Here is a 19,103-nt window from a genome sequence, read left to right as displayed (position 1 = left end):
TGCTAGGTCTGGTTGCCCTGTGGGCGAGGGCAGCTCCAGAGACTCTGGCCACTAGGCCTCACTGCCCAGAAGGTGAGGGGCCGCAGTCTCCGAAATGGAGCGAGTTCCGCCCCCCTTTATCCTCTGCAGCCTGATACCTTGCGACACCATCCCCTGAGATTGGGATGTGTTTGAGGATCTGTGACATACCCAGGGTACAATCTAGACTAGTGAGTAACTGTGCCACCCCTGCCCTCTAACCTGGGATGCACTTTACACTGCTTTGCTGCTGTAGCCTCCTGTCAGGACTGCTCACAAACACCCTTCGGCATGTAAGTCACTCCCATCTTAGTGTGTGTGTACCTATAACCTGCCAGTCACACCTAGTCTTTTACCAGACTGAATTATACTGCCGGGTGACCCCAGCACAATCCCAGACGTTTCCCCATAAATGTACATCTTGTACTGCCCAGCCTTGTGCTGGACAATACAAGCTTATATAAAGTCTGTCCTAGGTATCTCAGTCCCGTTCCAAGTGAGAAAAGGCTCATTGTCACTAAATGGCTCCTTGTTAGCATTCTCAGTAGAGAAGCCAAGGATTGAATATAAAGCATTTCTTGTAATGGTCCCTCCAGTGGAACTTTGAGGTGCATTGGTGGGTCGCATGGGAAGCTTTTGCTTTCTGCTGCTGCTAGTGTTGTCCTGTTCTGGGATAAAGACATTCAAGGCTGTCAGTCTGCCGGTTTTCACTAGCATTGAAATTACAAACACAAAAGAAAATACATGCTCAAAACTATTGTGCAAATTCAGACTGGGTTTTGTAATTCTGTTTCTGGGAAAGATTTAGACCTGGAGTGGCACCTACTTACATCAGGGTATATTTTGGCCCCTTTTGCTTATTGTGACCCGTATTATTGGCAGGTCCTATGTTCCTATTTGAGAGTCATAGGCCAAGGACGGAAAAGAAACAGTGAACAAGTCATTGAACATAAACAAGGTGTTGCTTACAGTCACATACAAATGGAAAGGCAGTGATGAATAGGAAATGTTAGTTGTGTTGCCTTTACAACTTTATGCTCTAACCATGCCTGTAATCTGTTTACATCATTGAATGTAGTTAATAGGAGTGTCTAATAATATTAATGAATGGCTCTTAGCTTTACTGTCTGCGATGTCGTGCAGGCACATCCCTTTTATGGCAGTTATGGGTCTTCTTGGCTTTCCCCAGAATTGGGCTTGATCTTGCACCCACTGAAGTAAACTGCAAAGTTTCCTCAATTCAGTGGCTGCAGAACCAGGGCCATTACGACATTATTTCCTGGGACAAGTTTAAAAAGCTTTAAACTGAGCTTCAGCTTTCAACTCAAGGGGATTGCTGAGTCTTCTGTGTCCCCAGATGCTGTTTAGGCAGCAAGGTTGGGTTCAAGATTCCTCCTGTCCGTCAAAGAAAAAGGAGCTAAAAGTTTTTGTTGCTGATTTTGTGTTTCGTGTCCCATATTGAAAGGACAATTGCTATTACAGCATCAGGGATGGCAGAAACTATTTATCATCTTCCTCTCCTCCACATTGTCCAAGTGCACAGCAGCTGGCTTAGCTGCTGCAACATTTCTATACCAGCTAAAACCCTAATGTAGATGCATTTATATGGACATAAAAGAACTTTTGCTAGTATTGTTTGTTTTGCTCACTGAACTGGAATAAGTGTTACTGTAGAAGCATTTTTTGCTGATATAAGGTTTATCTGCACTGAGTTTTTGCTGGAATAGCTATACAGGTGTAGCTGCACCAGCAAACTTTCTAAGTGTTGTCTAGTCCTAAGGTTTGGACATGCAAAGATTTGGAGGTCAGCCAAAACTGCAGGCCATCAAATGCTAACCCAAATCGCATGTCATTCCCACTTTATCCCACACATCCGTGCGTTAGACCAGAATAGCTAAACGTAGCTTGTTTTTAACTCACCTCTCAGTTCACCTTGGTCGCTCGTCTCTCTTTTGCATTGTAAGCACTTCAAGGCAGGGACAGTTGTTATTTTTGTGTCTCGTACAGCCCCAAATGCACTGTTGCCATAATTACAGCAGCAGCAAGACTAATAATAAACTGTCTTTGCAATTTCGGGCACACACTTTCAGGGCTGTCTTTCTTTATTGAACCCAGCAAGCTGTGTGCAACCGTACTTCTCTCCAACCCCTACCTGCATCAGTGCCCATAATAAAGTCACTTTACAATGTAAAGATACAGGGTTAGTTTTATCAAACTCTGAATCCAAATATTTCCAAATAGTTTACTATTCAGTAGGCATTTGCCCATCCCTACTGCACAGTTCCCTTGATACAATAATTGATATTTTCTATTGCGAAAAACTGATTTCTTATCTGCACTCAGCCAGTACTCACTTCATAAATTAACTTCACTATTTTAATTCCATACACACAAGATGCACCCATCCTGACATCTTCAAAATGCCATTTAATTAAGCTGTAGTCCCAGAGTTCTCCAGCCACTCAACCCAGAGAGTATGTTTCCAGGACACCCTGCAATTAGATTTGATCTCTCATTAGCTGGGACAGTTTTTTCTCCTATAACATTCATTAGTGCTTTATCTACAGTGTAAAAAAAAATCTGCAGATGAATGAATGTTTTATTAGATAGATGTTCCTTCAGTTCACATTGTAAATGCTCCTAGTTTAGAACATTAACGTTTTTATATTTAATACGTCCAAGTAATTTATAAATGACATCTTATCTTATGTGATAGAAGTGCTCAAGAGGTATTTATTGATGCTTTATACATGTAACTAGGAAGATTTTTCTTTCCCTACATTTCCCATATATTTAACTTACTTACAATCTTATTAGAAAGTGTTTTCTGAAGGGTCATAATCCAATACTGTATTTCTTCTCATAAATGCCTTTCAGTGCTTTTCTAAATGAAGCCTCATCACAGGGATCTTTAATTTGAATTCTGTTATCAGTCTATATGACCCTTTGTGAACACACTCCTGTTTCTTATGTTTAGTGATAAAGTTGCTGTTGTGTTATATTAAATTCTCTGCATGAAAATATGTAAGGTCATGCACCTCCACTACTTTAGCATTGCTGTTTATAATTTTGATTGTTTTAAGATACTGCAGGCTGAATATTGGCCAATTTCTTTTCTTCATGTTTCTATGAACCTCAAGGTGCTCTACTTGAGACTTTATTAGAATCAGCAATCCCCTTATGAACTCATATTTCAGCTGCAAAAGCACAGCTCCCCCATGACTAATTCTTTTGCAAATAGAAGGCAACTAAACTTCTTCCATAAATGTCAATTTGCCTTTTTTTTTTCTCTTTAGGATTTAGTCCACTCAATAGGGAACTGTGTTTTTATATTTCCTGCTTTTCCACCTCCCCACACACTCTGTAGGGAAAAATAACTGCACTTTTGTATGCAACAGGAACTATCTTCTGTAGGCAAAAAGAACTGTCAGTTAGAACTGACTCAAACTTTTAAAATGGGTTCCTAAAGCAGATTTTGTGCCACCTGTGTCTTCCTCCATTATCAGTCATTGTCACCTAAAGAGCTGGAGATGTAGCGAACTGCTGAACCTTGAGTAATTCTGGTACTTTGGAAAATGGGTCTCTATCTGCCCAGGAAATTTGCACGTATCTGGTTTAGAGTGATCGTTTTCAGACACTCTCAAGGGAGGGGGGAAAAATCTTTCCAGTGGTTCATTACCAGAAAGTGATCTCAGATTCCAGCAGAGTAGATAAGCCTTTTTTCAGTCTTTGCACAGAAATACAGTGAGGGTAGGTTCCCTCAGATAGACAACACTTTGCAAAAGCTGCATATTACCCATAAAATCCCCAAACCCTTCAGATACTTTGTATATAAACATGCATTTATTTTGTAAAATAAATATCAATTGGCTGGAGATGGACAAAACTCTTTAATGAAGCAACAAATTCAAACCCACTTGTTTTATTAAATAATAATACCTCACCTCTCAAATGAAGCATTGTAGATAGATAGTGGAAACTCTGATTTAAGTCATCCTTACTGTGAAAATGTGCCATATCTTCAGTAACGAAAAACAGAAAACATAATGGGAACTTACAAACTGGGGGCGGGGAGGTTCAGCGAATAGCTGCTAGTTGCAAAATGGCTCTGTTAGGGCCACAGCTACTTGGTTCTGCCAGATTTTGAAGTGCCAGCTCCAGAAAGGTTTGCACAAAGAAAATTTCCTATAAATATCATTCCCTGCTCTAGGGAGAGTTAGGAAGGACTAAGAAGTCATCCGGAACTTGTGTGGAAGATGGTGTTTTGGTGCCATGCCTATTATGAGTCTATCAACCGTAACCCTAACCAAGACAGCCTTCTGCTCAGAGCTAAGATAATTCTACAAGCCTATATCCAGTATCCGAGCAGAAACTTTGTGCTGAGTTAGCCATAACTACATTTGAACTGGCGAATACTTCTTGGTTAAAATATCCCTTTTAAGTAATTCTATTTTTAGATATCAAAACATGGCATGAGAAGATCTGTACCAATTTAGTGTGCATTCTTTTCTGTGTGAGGCATGAAATTGAAGATGATGCCCTAGAACAGGGGTGGGCAAACTTTTTGGCCTGAGGCCCACATCAGGGTTCCAAAACTGTATGGAGGGCCATGTAGGGAAGGCTGTGCCACCCCAAACAGCCTAGCCCCCGCCCCCTATCAGTCCCCTCCCATTTCCTGCCCCCTGACTGCCCCCCTCAGAACCCCCGACCAATCCAACCTCTCCCCAACTCCTTGTCTCCTGACCGCCCCCTCCTGGGACCAACCACCCCCCAGGGACCCCCCCCATCCAACCCCCCCCCCCGCTCCCTGTCCTCTGTCCACCCCGCCCCCTATCCACACCCCCGCCCCCTGACAGGCCCCCCAGGACTCCCATGCCTATCCAACCCCCCCATACCCTGACTGCCTCCCGAACCTCCACCCCATCCAACTGCCCCCTGCTCCCTGTCCCCTGACTACCCCCAGGACCCCCTGCCCCCTATACAACCTCCCCGCCCCCTTATCATGCTGCTCAGAGCAGCATGTCTGGCAGCCGCGCCGCCCGGCCAGAGCCAGCCATGCCTCCACGCTGCCCAGCAGGAGCTCGCAGCCCCACCACCCAGAGCGCTGGCACCACAGCGAGCTGAGGCTGCAGAGGAGGGGGGACAGCAGGGGAGGGCCCGGGGGCTAGCCTCCCCGGCTGGAAGCTCAAGGGCTAGGCAGGATGGTCCTGCAGGCCGTAGTTTGCCCACCTGTGACCTAAAAGGTACCTTTATGCCCTCATCTATGAGTCGGTGCCCTTTTTGGGAAGAAAACATATTGCTGCTTGACTATCTCTATTTCTATTATTCATTTATCACTTTTGCTAGAAGTGCTGCCTCTGCTGATGATAGTCATCACCTTAAGGAAAGACTCTTCGAGTGGTAGGGTTAAATTGAGTGAGGTGTCTGTGGCTTGGTACGATTGATGGACAGTTTACTACCCATATATTTCTTCTTCCAAGTGTTTCTGCCAATTTGGGAAGCTCCCACTCCATAGAAAGAACTAGGGAAGTATGCTGGGGCACCTGAAGGAGTTACCTGACCTCTGTATGGGTAATTCTCAAGTAGTGATTGATGCAGCCCATAATCTTTGAAGAAGCTAAACCCCTTTATAAGTTCACTGTATTCAGACCTTCCTGTGACTGTTCTGATCGTCCATCATTCTGACTCTGTCACTCCAGAATGTCTGCAGCTACAGTGATCTAATCCAGTCACTGCCCTGAGCAGGTACCGGCCCATTGATGAAAGCATGACAGACACTCTCACCTGATGTACGCTTGAGGCACTGACTAGCAGTTCAATAAAAAAAAAAAAGTTTCTCAAATGCATGCAACACGTGATAATTGCCCTTGTTGGCATTGCTTCAGGATGTTTAACTGCCCAGTGCTTTCAATTAGCTAACACTAATGCCTGACTGCTGAGTTCTTATTGCTCTAATTACAGTTACAACGTTTGGAACCACTCAGTGCTACTTTCCATCCCATGGCTCTGCTCAAATTCATAACACCTAAATAACAGCGCAAGAAATAATTGCACACCCTGTCACCTTGCCTGGAGGGCTGGAACCACTCCCAGGACATAACATGAGGCCCCTTTCAAGTTTAAGGGCTAATTGTTAAAGGAAAATTCAAACATTTGCATACACCCAAAATGCTCATTTAGCCTTTTAAAATGGATTAAGTTGTCCATTTAAAATAGGCGTTTGTTAGCAATTGTTTAAGATGCTACACCATACTCAATTACTTGAATTATTCAACAGTTCATTCTCCATAAAATCAAAAAGACAGAGTGGTGTTTTTCATGGAGATGTTTTGTGTAATATGAACTATGAGGACCCCAATAATTGTCATACCATGTCTGGCCTGTAGCCTATTCAGTGCTTCAGAGGAAGTTGCTAGAATTCCTGCAGTGGACAGTAATGGAATAAACTTCTATGGAAGAAGTTTCTTTCTAATCCTTGTGGGTTAGTGGTTGGTTTATGCCCTGAAAGAGGAGGGCTTACGTTATTTATCATATCTAATGTAACTGTGGATATTCTTATTATCTAGATAAATATCCATTCCTTTTTTTTAATCCTTCTAAGCTCTTGGCCACAAAGATACCTTGTGGCACTCAGTGCCACAGGTAAATTATTCTTTGAGTAATAAAACTTATTTCCTTTTATCAGTGTTAAATATTTCACCTTTCATTTTCATGTTCTTGCAAAATGAGAGAGGTGAACAAAAGTGCCCAATATACTTTCTTCATCATGTTGATTAATTTATATATCTCTGCCATGTATGTCTTTCTTTAATTCTCTGCACTGATGAAATCCACCCTTTCTCTAGCTCCAGTACCTAGTAATGGTGTGACTATTAGTGTAGCCTTACCACTGATGTTTTGTTTGTCAGCCATCTCTAGATTTGTTTAATTTGTTTCTGATGTCCCTTTTGAAGCTCTAGCAAAGGGAGTGGATTATGCTGTCTCCCTATCAAAGCATTAGGAGGACAGAGGGAGTGTATCCACCCTCATCCTCTCTTTCTTACAGAAGCAAGAAGCCCACAGAAGCAAGAAGATTCTTAGGATGTTTTCCCAACCGCTGCTAGGAGCAATAGAGAGACATCATTGATGTATTAAATATGATTCCAACAAAGTTCTTCCACCTTCCAATGCACGGACTACAAGGAATTCAATTTGCGAAGATTGGATTATAAGAGTCTTGTATAGCTTTTGGCTACACAGCCCTCCTTCAGTACCTTCAGATTGCCCGTTTTATAGATTGGAGGCTGTTTGTACATCAATAACCAGAGAACAAAGATAATTTTTCTCCTCTTCCCCCCCCCCCCCAATGGTAGAGTATCTGAGCTTTTCTTATTGGTTCTGGCACATCTGTTTTCCCCTGGAGCATAATCTACTTCTCGGGTGGAATAAAACTAACAAAATCATTTATTTTACATACTGAATTACCAGAGTTATATGTGAAGCGAGAAGAGGCAGCAGCAAAACAACTTACAGGGTCAGTAAATAAAGCTGAATCTCTTGCTGTGTTACTCTAAGGCAGTGTTTCTCAACCTATTTACCATTGTGGGCCGCATATGTGGTACACAATGTGTTATGTGGGCCGCAGCTCTGTGCTGATTGGACCACAAGTGGCCCGTGGGTTGAGAACTACTGCTCTAAGGCCATGTCTACACTATCACTTATGTTGGCAAAATTTATGAAAAAAACACAACTCTGAGTGACATAAGTTTCACTGGCATAAGTGGTAATGTTCACAGCGCTATGTCGACCTAGCTACCGCCACTTGTTGAGGTAGTTTTATTATGTCAACGGACAAGCTCTCTCCTGTCGGTATAGAGAGGCTACATGCGCGATCTTACAGCAGTGCCACTGCATTGGTACAGCTGTGCCTCTGCAAGCTCGCTAGTGTAGACATGGCCTAATATGGTAAACAGCTTTGCTTGCCACTGGCAAGGTGAAGGGTTTATAACCTGCAACAGGTAGTTAATAATGCTTTAAAATCACAACACTTGAGAACATTCTGATTTGGAAGAAGAGCGAGGAATAGCCATCAGATTATTGATCCAATTAGTAATTTCCCAATTTATCACTTTTAAATATGGTAGGTGAGACATTCCCATACGTATACCTCCCCTCAAAAACAGGATGTGAGAGAGGCAAGAGTGATCCCTAGATTCTGTTCAGGTTCCTACACTGCACTCATCACCATGTGCCTCAATAACAAATCAGAAACAAGATTTACACTAGTGCCTTAAACGCTTATTAATTATTGCTGCCCTATTTCTCCAAGAACTACCACTGTACTGTGCTACCTTATTAGTTGTATTACAACAGCACCTAAAGGCCCCAGAGGGCCAGATGTTGTACAAACATATCAAAAGACATTGTCCCAGTGCAGAAGAGCATATAATTATTTATTATTTGCATTATAGTAGTGCCTAGAGGCTTCCAGCAAAGATTGTGGGCCCCCTTGTGCTAGACAACATACACCTGCACAGTAAGAGAAAACCCCTTTTCTGAAGAACTTAGTCTAAATAGACAAGAGACACAAAGGCTGTGAGAAAGTTCCTAGTGTTAGCCCCCCTTGACAGATGGAGAACTGTGGTACAGAGCAACAAAGAGTCCTGTGGCACCTTATAGACTAACACATGTATTGGAGCATAAGCTTTCGTGGGTGAATACCCACTTCATCAGACGCATGGGTGGTACAGAGAGATCAGACGACTTGTCCAAGGTCAAATGGGAAGACTGTATCAGAGCCACATACTGAATTCAGATCCCTTGAGTCCCAGGCCAGTGTCTTAATCACAAGACTATCTTTCATTTCTGTGGGTACAGGGTCTGCCCTTATGGAACAGCTTGCAGGATCAGGGTGTAAGTTACATTATATACATTTAATACTGTATGATCATTGGCTGAAAGGTATCCCTTGTTAGAATTTTTGTATTACTTTAATTGTCCTCCAGCTAAGGCCCTTGAAATAAAGGGCTGCACAATATAATGGGATAATAATGATAATTAGAATTTTGCATTAATACAGCATACTAACTGGAACTTCTTGTTTAGTAGGTTCGGTATACTTAACATATGAACAGCAATGAAATTCAAGAATACATGGGAACAGATTTAAAGATGTGATAGACTTGGGTCAATTCAGCTTTTTTTTTTCAGTTAGCCTGATTCATTTTGGACAAACTGTATTTTAGAAATTAACCATTGACCTTAGCTAGACATGACAGCTGATTTCTCCAGTGAACACTTATAGAATGCTAGTACCTGAGAAGCAGCCACATTGAAAACCATATGATAGTCTGGTTGATACTGGCTGATAATGAATAATGCATGTCTTTTACATGTTCCGTTTTGTTAGAAATAAGGTATGCTGTTGGGGTTTTTTTTGTCTCTTATTGTGGGCTTTGCCCTACAATTTGGTTGAAAGTGGAAATCTAAAGCTTCCCAGGAGATACTTATTTCATGAAAAATGCTCACTTAAAAATCATGGAATTTTCAGCTCCGTTAGAGAGGATTGGAGAGTAAGAACTCCTATTTCTCAATTCACGTACTTGATACTGTATAACTAGAAGACCAGGATTCACATGCAAATCAAAATGCTAGCTGTGTGGAACTAGAACACTGAGAGTTTTCCAATTACAAGATAGACACAAATCAATTGAACTGCCCAGTGATATTTAAGCCTTAATTCTTTCAAAACTTGTCAAGATCTTTTCACTTTAAATATATTACGGTTTCTTCTTCGAGTGCTTGCTCATGTCGATTCCATTCTAGGTGTGCGTGCGCCCAAGTGCACAGTCGTCGGAGATATTTGCCTTAGCAGTATCCGTAGGGCCAGCTGTGGCACCCCCTTGAGTGCCACACTCATGCATTGGTATATCAGGCGAGCCAGCCCTATGCCCTCTCAGTTCCTTCTTACTGCTTGTGGTGGTTAGTCAGAGCACCTTTCCTTGCATAGCAAGGGCTAGCGGTTTCTCTTCTGACTTTGAGCCTTAGGGCCTTGTAAATAGTTGTTTATACTAGTTAGAGTTAAGTAGTTGTTAAGTGTAGTTAGGAGTTAGAAGTTAGAGTCCCAGCGGGGACTTCGCCCCAGGTGGGGCATGCCCTGGGGTTTAAGCCCTGTGTGGACTGTAACAGGCCTATGCCTGTAAGTAAACCCCACAGCAGCTGCTCAAGTGCTTGGGCGAATCACATGTGAAGGACAAGTGTTGTATTTGTAAAAAATTTTGACCCAGGACTCAGAAAGATCGGGATATTCATTTGCGGGATCTCCTCATGGAGGCTGCCCTTTGTCTGGCTTCTGAGCTGTCCCACCAAGACTCACCTAGTATCTCGGCCTCGGTGCACAGCACCCCCCCCCGGCAGTGGGCTCAACCCAACACCACTCCCCGTCGCCGGTGCCCAGAAAGAAAGCAAGGAAGCACCTGGCCCTAGACAAGAAAGGCCATGGGGCATTGGGCAAAGGACCCAGTTCAGGCTGCCCAGCCACTCCGGAGCCACGTGAACGTGCCTCCCCAGTCAGGGCCTTTAGCCCCTTAAAGGATCCACCACCAACTCCTGAGAGTGGTAGGGGACCCAAACTCCTGATGTCATCAATGCTTTCCCAGCGCTGAGAGAGCAGAGGCCTCTGCTTGCACCGCCTGCACTGTGCATTGTGCAGGAAGGAGCAAAGGGTCCATATGAGGGCAAGCCTGCCGCTAAGATCCCTCAGGGTAGTGGAGCACCGCCGATCCCCGAGACAAGGCAACGCTCTCCATCTCCGTGCCGCGGGCCTCCGGCATCTCAGCACAGATCCTCTGGGGCTCGTGCTCGGTCATTGGCACCACGATTATGGTCCCTGCCATCTCGATGGGGATCACCTTGTGGGAGGCGCCGGTCTTCATTCTACCAGCACCATTCACCTTCCTGTCAGTTGTCCTCTCAGCGCAGATCTTGGTCGCCTGCCCTGTGGGAGCGCTCCCTGTCGCGATTCTGGTCCCCCAGCCCCGGTCCCTCAGTACTGACACTGACCTCCCACTCCAAACACCGGTCTCCGGCAGCGACGGCCACAGGCAGACACAGGCAGCAACGGCCCCGCTGTGGTCACAAAAGGGCAGTTCACCCCTCATCAAGACCACACCAGTGCTAATGGGCACCTGAAGTTGCGCCGACGTCTCTGGTGCCGCCTTTGCAGCACGACCAGTGGCCAGTGCAGTGGCCTTATTGGAGTGTGTGGGGTATGCCGGTGATGACGATGCCCCTTTCACACCACTCATCTGCTGCCGCCTTGGAGCAACAGCTGGCGGCACCGGGCTCGGTGCATGAGACCTGCTTCCACATTGGGGTAGAGGAGTCAGCGTCCACCCCAAATCCTCCCTCCCCCACCAGGGATGAGGCCTAATCGTTTTAGTTGCCCTTTTCTGAACCTTTTCTAGTGCTAGAATATCTTTTTTGAGGTGAGGAGACCACATCTGTACACAGTATTTGAGATGTGGGCGTACCATGGATTTATATAAGGGCAATAATATATTCTCAGTCTTATTCTCTATCCCCTTTTTAATGATTCCTAACATCCTGTTTGCTTTTTTAACCGCCTCTGCACACTGCGTGGACATCTTCAGAGAACTATCCACGATGACTCCAAGATATTTTTCCTGACTCGTTGTAGCTAAATTAGCCCCCATCATATTGTATGTATAGTTGGGGTTATTTTTTCCAATGTGCATTACTTTACATTTATCCACATTAAATTTCATTTGCCATTTTGTTGCCCAATCACTTAGTTTTGTGAGATCTTTTTGAAGTTCTTCACAGTCTGCTTTGGTCTTAACTATCTTGAGCAGTTTAGTATCATCTGCAAAAACCTCACTGTTTACCCCTTTCTCCAGATCATTTATGAATAAATTGAATAGGATTGGTCCTAGGACTGACCTTTGGGGAACACCACTAGTTACCCCTCTCCATTCTGAGAATTTACCATTAATTCCTACCCTTTGTTCCCTGTCTCTTAACCAGTTCTCAGTCCATGAAAGGACCTTCCCTTTTATCCCATGACAGCTTAATTTACGTAACAGCCTTTGGTGAGGGACCTTGTCAAAGGCTTTCTGGAAATCTAAGTACACTATGTCCACCGGATCGCCCTTGTCCACATGTTTGTTGACCCCTTCAAAGAACTCTAATAGATTAGTAAGACACGATTTCCCTTTACAGAATCCATGTTGACTATTGCTCAACAGTTTATGTTTTTCTATGTGTCTGACAATTTTATTCTTAACTATTGTTTCAACTACTTTGCCCGGTACTGACGTTAGACTTACAGGTCTGTAATTGCCGGGATCAATCTGTCAGTATGAGGCAGGAGTCCTTCCCTCTTGCGCTCTCCTGCTTGTGCTTCCTACCAGCATCCCACTTCCCCACTTACCTCAGGGCTTTGGTCTCCTTCCCCCGGTGAACCTAGTTTAAAGCCCTCCTCACTAGGTTAGCCAGCCTGCTTGCGAAGATGCTCTTCCCTCTCTTCATTAAGTGGAGCCCGTCTCTGCCTATCCCATGGTCAAAGAATCCAAAGCCTTCTCTCTGACACCACCATTGACTTCTATGATTCGACGGTCTCTACCCAGGCCTTTTTCTTCCACAGGGAGGATGGACGAGAACAGCACTTTCACACAAATTCTGTTTGCAGGGGTTCCTGTGTAGAACTATGCACTCGAAAAAAGACTTTGCAGAAATCTATAGTATAGTTTAATTACTTTTGACCCTCTGGAATTAACCCAAAAATATTTGTGAGCAATTTCCTATTTATTGTCTGCTCCTGGTCTCTGGGGTATCTGCTATTGCCATATACCTGAAGGGATTGTAGGATAGTGAATCCCTGATAATAAAAGAGATTTAAATTCTGCTGTGCTGCTTAACAGGCAAGATTCTTAGGTGAAATGCCCAAGTGTTGCATATATTAAAAATATGCCTCATAGTCCTCCTCAAATTGAGCTGAATTAGATAAATGTACTTTTTAAAATAGAAGAAATAATTCTTTTTAAAATAGATAATATACCTGCTAATAAATGACATTTGTTAGTGCTCCAGCACTTAGAGCCAATTTATAGGCATTGGGGAGGTGTAGATTCATTTTAATATCATTGTCTTTTACTTGAGCTAATTCTGTGCTTATAGAATCCTCTTGTTTGGTTTCATAAAGCAGCTTGTTGGTTTGGGAATTTTTTTGCCATTCCCTACCATTGCCATTTTATCTCCAGATGAAACTCCTGTTTGTGTTTAAAAAAAAAAAAAAAAGGGAGAAAAAAAAAAGAAAGAGAAACGGTTCATGTTGGAAGAGAGCCTTTTGGCTTCTCTCTGTACAGATTATGTTGAGATTGGTTACCCTTTTTATCTTGCTTTAATGTGCCTGTGTTCACTCTGTGTTGCTGCTGCCTCTGCCACTATCTTCTGTCACCCCTAATGATTCTGATAAAGTGCAATTCTAAAAGAGAATGTTGCCTCTTAATTTCAGGATGGATGGCCACCTCAGGGCCTGCCTGGTGCTGCACTGTGAATCTGAATGGAGAATGCATTACTTCAAGGACTCCATACTCAAATGAATCACTAATGAAAGAGCATTGGAGTCCTGAAAAGAAGCAGAGACTGGAACAAGTTTAACACTCAACTTGAAGGTCAATTTAAAGTAAGAGCTGACTGTTTTTTTTCTCTTCTTTTTCTTCTTATGGGTGTGGGTGTCATTTGTGTCTTGTTAAAGGCTGTCAGTCCTATGCAGATTACTATATTTAATCACCCAAACAAGTTAGAATTACAGCTAAAAGCTCCCTATCAAAACTCATTTGAGCTACCCACTATTTTAAGATGTATACGCAAGCTGCCTCCTGCATAGCTTCTTTGAGGATGTGCTCAACAGTAAAATAGAACAACCTGCATGCTGTTAGAATTAAAGCAAGAAAGCAAATCTGCGAAGGAAATTTTGATCTGTGCAGCAACAGAAACACAAAGAACTTGTTTAAAAAAAAAAATCACTGCCCCCAGGATGAAAATTCCCCTCAGAGTTACTTTTTTTTAATGTTAATTTGCATTTTAAGGTCATATGACTCCATCTACAACAGTGCACCTATGCTGTTTGCCAGCAAGTAATTAGATTTGATATTCTGTCTTACAATTAATTCTCTACGCTTACAGCTCTGCTCATTTTTTACACTGTAGTTTTCATTACGTTATTAGCACATTTTATGATACAGAAAATTACTAAAAAAACTTTCATGTATTCCCTCCCAGTGGGTGGACTAGGAATAGTTTGCATCTGTCAAATGTGCACAAGGAAAATATTCAACACAATTTTTTTTTTCAGTTGAGAAACAGGTCTGTATTCATTGGGGTGCTGTTAAATCAACTTGGATTTTTTTTGTGGGTCTTATATTTTTCCATCTATTACAATACAGGTTGTTAAAAAACTAAACTGGACAGACAGAATTATTTTCAAGCTGACTGGAAACGGCTAAACAGATTTCCAGCATTTCTTTAGGGTTTTTAGACAGAAATTCTTGTGGTTCAGAAAGCGATTTTGCAAGCCTGAATTTCAGTTTCAGTTCTTTCTCTGAGTTTATTCAATAGACTAAAGTATTTGCCAAGACAACTACTTCTCAAAAATATCCCAGCACTCGAGAGCCAATAAACACTGGTTTCTGTGGGTTGTTCCACAGCTGAGATGCACTAAAGTCTTATTCAGGAAAATGTGCAAAAGAAGAGGGCTTGAAGTGATATTGTGTGCTGGGATGGGGAGTTTAAAACAGTATGAAGAGATCTAATGCATGTGTGGGACACTGCTTTAAATTTACTCTTTTCTGTATTTGAACTGTCAGGTGTTTAATATTTTCTTACAGGATGAGGTTGTCCTTTGTTGTTTTGAATAGCTGTCTCTCTCTCTCTCTCTGCCCTTTTCCCCTGGGTATAGCAAACAATCTCAACAAATTGAGACCTAGCCAGTTTTGCCACATATCTCCTTACCTCTGGGTGTTGCTGTCAAACTTTGTTTTAACTTAGGCCAGGTCTACACTACTAATAGCTTACAGTGAATAAGCCACTCCCCTGAGCAACATCAGTTACACCAATCTAAGTGCCAGTGTGGACAGCACTATGTTGGTGGGAGAGCATCTCCTGCTGATATAGCTACTGCCTCTCCTGGAGGTGGATTTATTATGCCAACAGGAGAGCTCCTGTCAGTATAGAGCATCTTAACCAGAAGCGCTACAGCAGCACCCCTTAGTCCAGCAGCACCAAAAATAAGTTTTCTGCTGAAAGTACTAGCAAACCAATTCCCAGGTGCAATGCCAGTGTAGTCTCAGTGACTTACTACCAGATTAAGTGGACTACTGCCTCTGAGGCAATTAGAAATGTGCCAAATGGACAAAGCATGATACCTCAGATAGATTAGCAGCCCTTAAAGAATTGCAACCTGCATGCTAATAATCCCTTGCACAGTGTACCTTAGCTGTGTAAGACTAGCAGTATTTTGCACATTCTGGTTTACTTTTTTTTTTTCTTATCCACTGATAAATGTTGACGCCACTGATAGAAAACATCACCTGCAGTTCTGACTCAGTCTCCAGCATTTCATAGATGTAGAGCATTAATTCTTTGCCAGCACATGGCCAATGTTTTCCTCAAACTGTTTGCAATGGCTTCTGGTTTGGGGATGCTGGATGATGAAGATTCATGCAGTGATTATTAGTTTACATTGAAAGCATCTGCAAAGTTTTGCATTGTTCTCAAGACGCACAGGCCATGGCAGATCTTGAGAGCTGCTACCCTTTCCCCAAGTAGCTTTGGACCAGGCCCTGCTAATCAGTGTAAAAACCAGAATAGAACAGGGTAGCTCATTAGTCTATAGCACGTGGGAAAGTGCCCCTCAATAGTGTGCCTGCCAGGCTTTTCAAGGAAGTCCCATTGCTGTTGCTTTGGGTCCGTATTCCCACCCCACAACATACACACACGCAGTAAAATGTGCTCATATGCGCTTGACAGTGTTGGGCCCCTGGGACAGCTGCCCCCATGCAAATCCATGGCAGTTCTCTCACCTCCAAATACAACTAGCTCCCACTGAAGTATATATAAATTGTTTGTATCCTTGAGTGGAAGAATTAAGCCCCCTGTGTTTTAGGAATTTATTCCTCTGTTTGAGTGTGAATTCTAGTCTATAGAACAATTCAGTCTCCTATACATGACTCTCATATTAGTAATTCTGGTTACGGCAGAAGAAAAATATTGCCAAGAAATGTTAAATCAGTCATTACCACATTGGGGATTATATGGTTAAAGTCAAACATGTGGCTGTTATTTTGTTGTTGCTTTATTTTGGACTTTCAACTTCTGGGCCTAGCAGTATGCAAAGGATGTTCATGTGGCTCTCGCACATTCCCCTACTATTAGTAGGACTTATACATGAATAGATGGTCATAGGGAGCACAGTTTGCAAGGGAATTTCAGGCAAACGCTAGAATTCCTTTGAATTCAGAAATTAAATTTAGAGGCTAGTTGATAATCTGAAGCTGATCAGCAGCCTGAGATTTCAGCTGGATACAAAGCAGAGTCCATCTGTTCTTCAAATGAGAAGTAGCAAAAACTTTCAAATGGAATCATGATTCATTTAATTCATTATTAATTGCTTAGATAGTCCAATTCACGATGATTAATTCCTAAAATTGACTTAATTATAATTGTCTAGATCATCATTCTCCTGATAATTAATTCTGAAGATTGCAGAATCATAATAACCTCTAAATAAAACATGCTTTTTAAAATCCTGCAATTGCACAAAGTTCAGAACATCCCATTATCCATAATGAAAAATAAAATGCTTTTTGCAGGCATGATGATTACACTCAGTCGTGGTTCCTGCAGATGGTTGAATCCATCAGTCAGCAAAACACATCCATAACAAAGTTACAAGGTGAGAAACCACACAAAGTACTTCTAGGTCCATTCCACTGTCATCTCTTATAGCACATCTGCTATTCCTGGTTAGTGAAGCCAGTAGGAGCTGTGAGAATTACATTTATTTATGTGCCTAAATATGAAATTTAGGAACTTAACTTTAGGATCCTAAGTTAGAAAATGTGGGTGTTAGTTCCAGCTGGTTCAATTCATCCTAAAATAGAAACAGAAAATTATTTGATTTCCATTCCTGGCTAAACTCATAGCAGCCGATACCAATGAAGGGCGGATAATTTTGCAGTAACTGCAACATTCAATTGGAAATTTGGAATGGCCTGGACATACAAGTCCTGAGATCATGAGCGGACTCACTTTTAGCATTTGTATGCACAATTCCTTACAAAATCTGCCTTGCAATGCAATTCGATACCCTCACAGTTAACCAACTAATCCTTTCAGCACCTTTTAATTGAATAATGGAGAGAAATAAACACTCACTGCCATTTTCAGCCTCTGTAGTCATAGATTTGAATGTTGAAAAGGGCTTCTTAGATCATCTAACCCAGACCTTGATTGTCAAGAAGATTGTCTTCTGCACTTCATCCTCTTATGTTATATGTTTTATCTATTCTATTGATCTCTGTGTTAACAGAACTGTTTACTTCATGCACTGTAAGCTCTCTAGGTCAGAGAGTGTGTTTTCATTCACAAAACATTTAACAACTTTATTATTTATTTATTTGCTATTATTTACATTACAATAGTCCACAAAACATGTGCAGTGCTCTGTGGATGAATAAGATGATACAGGCTCTGTCCCAGAGATTTTTGCTGGTGGACCCTCTCAGTGAAATTATTGGTGCTCTGTGTGGGTTTAGGGCTCTACTCACATGGAGCTCATTGCAGGATTGGAGCCTAAAACGACAAACAAATCAAGGATGAGGGGAAAGAGCTAGAAGCTGCAAGGTGCTAGTACTCTTTTTGTTTGTGTATGTGTATTACTATTCCCAACCACCACTTCCTAGTCATTGTTGCTTCCTTTGGTTGACTTTAATTTATTTGGGTGCCAGTTACCCTATGAGCAATGGATAATGGTTCCTATAGCTGAGCATTGTAGTCCACTCTCCCATTTGCAACGAATGAGTTTAAAATCAAATTGATGTTGTTTCCCCTTTTAGTATTCTGAGCAATTGCTAGCTTCATGAGAGTTCCAAAACACAGTAACCAGGCCTGATACAGGTTTGTCTTGTGTGTATTTTTGTGATGGGAATAACTATATTTTAAATAGTCTAGTTGTTTGCTTTTATGCATTTGTTGATATAGGAGGCTAAGGGTCTATTTATTTATTTAATCTTTTAGTAAGTGACCTTAGAGTACCCCATCAGGAGATTAGGACGGTCTTCTGAGACCTCACCTGTCCTCCGTGAGTTCTTGAAAATAATTACTAATGTTTCTGAGATTGCTTCAGCTAGTTCCTTAAGTACCCTAGGATGAATTTCATCAGGCCCTGCTGACTTCAATAGATCCAACTTACCTAAATATTCTTTAACCTGTTCTTTCCCTTTTTTAACTTGCGTTCCTTCCCCCTTGTAGTTAATATTAATTGTGATTGAGTATCGGGTGATCATTATCCTTTTTAGTGCAAAATAGGCATTAAACACCTCAGCCTGCTAGATGTCATTAGATACTATATTACTATTATATTACTAAAATATTAGAAGATGAGACATCCTGAGAAATGCAGAGGTGGGAATAATACTGAGGGATGCTTTTGGTTTTAATAAGGATTTTGAATTCACTTCCATTAGTGGTGGCTGGGGTTGTTCAATCCCTTCAAGAGAACAGCCAATGCTGGTGAGGGCTTGCTTAGTCCAGCAGCACCAAAAATAAGTTTTCTGCTGAAAGTACTAGCAAACCAATTCCCAGATGCAATGCCAGTGTAGTCTCAGTGACTTACTACCAGATTAAGTAGACTACTGCCTCTGAGGCAATTAGAAATGTGCCAAATGGACAAAGCATGATACCTCAGATAGATCAGTAGAAAGGCAGCGACACAAAAGGTGACTATTTTGTGTACCTGCCCAAAATTTGTGATAAGGCACTTAAATATGCAAAACAGGATTCTTATCCAATCATTCACTACATTA

The 19,103-nt window shown here is 42.1% G+C and overlaps 1 protein-coding gene across 3 annotated transcripts in view; it reads left to right on the top strand.

Moving 5' to 3' along the window:
* LOC123350686 (leucine-rich repeat and fibronectin type III domain-containing protein 1-like protein) overlaps positions 1 to 19,103 on the top strand; it is a 217,594-nt gene that overhangs the window by 89,111 nt on the left and 109,380 nt on the right. For 2 of the 3 annotated variants that reach the window (XM_044989367.1, XM_044989369.1), the window contains exon 2: positions 13,532 to 13,702. The gene's annotated coding sequence lies outside the window, so the exon portion shown is untranslated. Of the gene's footprint in view, positions 1 to 13,531; positions 13,703 to 16,889; positions 16,973 to 19,103 lie in introns of all 3 variants that reach the window. The other variant, XM_044989368.1, reaches the window with a different exon arrangement.

The sequence above is a fragment of the Mauremys mutica genome, chromosome 15 (genome assembly GCF_020497125.1).
Source record: "Mauremys mutica isolate MM-2020 ecotype Southern chromosome 15, ASM2049712v1, whole genome shotgun sequence".
Lineage (NCBI taxonomy): Eukaryota > Metazoa > Chordata > Testudines > Geoemydidae > Mauremys > Mauremys mutica.
This window is presented reverse-complemented; position numbering and strand designations above follow the sequence as displayed.